We start from the raw sequence: 668 nt of genomic DNA on the forward strand, positions 1-668 counted from the left end.
TTTTGAAAAACTGAAGAAGAAAAACAGTGTATCCGCTTAAAAATAAATGTAATTTAAATGTGTGCTGGTAATTAATCAAAACCCTCCTTCCGCAGGGAAGTACTGTTCAAGAAAGCCAAGATGAAGGCTAAAAAGAAACCAAGGCGACGCTCCGACAGCTCAGGAGGCTATACACTGTCTGAAGTTATTCAAAGCCCCCCTGCTGCAGGTATGGTTGCACAAACACTCACATGCAAGTGACATTTCACTTGAAGGCCTCACTTTTCACTGATTTGCAATTACTGTATTTCTTTCAGCAGTTTCCCCATGCCTAGTGAAGACACGAAAAGGCACTTCAACAGAGTCACTGCAGGAGCTGCTCACATCGGACTCGGAGGGTAGCTGCATGGGGCTGGGTAGCCCCAGAGAAATGCAGTCACCAGTCTCTCATGACAGAGCTGTGGTTAGTGTACTGTAGTGGTCACACATGTTATTCAAATACAGGAAAATAATTGGTTTCATTATCCACAGGAAGAGAGGGTCTTGTGTCAGAGAATGAAGATCCCACCCAATACAAGGAATGGCCTCCCACCTCCCCCCACCTCTAGTCCAAAAGATACCCCAAAGATCCTTCACAGGTAAGATGGAACAGGGTTTTTCCTGGCTCAAATTAAGGCAGAGGTGGTACC

The 668-nt window shown here is 45.4% G+C and overlaps 1 long non-coding RNA gene across 1 annotated transcript; it reads left to right on the forward strand.

Moving 5' to 3' along the window:
• The first annotated feature begins 75 nt into the window (after positions 1–75).
• On the forward strand, positions 76–596 carry LOC109508862 (uncharacterized). Its single transcript, XR_002166800.1, has 3 exons — positions 76–208; positions 297–442; positions 511–596. It is a non-coding gene; the product is annotated as an uncharacterized LOC109508862 (long non-coding RNA).
• The last annotated feature ends 72 nt before the right edge of the window (positions 597–668 follow it).

The sequence above is a fragment of the Hippocampus comes genome, unplaced genomic scaffold, assembly GCF_001891065.2.
Source record: "Hippocampus comes isolate QL1 unplaced genomic scaffold, H_comes_QL1_v1.1 C16668744, whole genome shotgun sequence".
In the NCBI taxonomy this organism is placed as follows: Eukaryota; Metazoa; Chordata; class Actinopteri; order Syngnathiformes; family Syngnathidae; genus Hippocampus; species Hippocampus comes.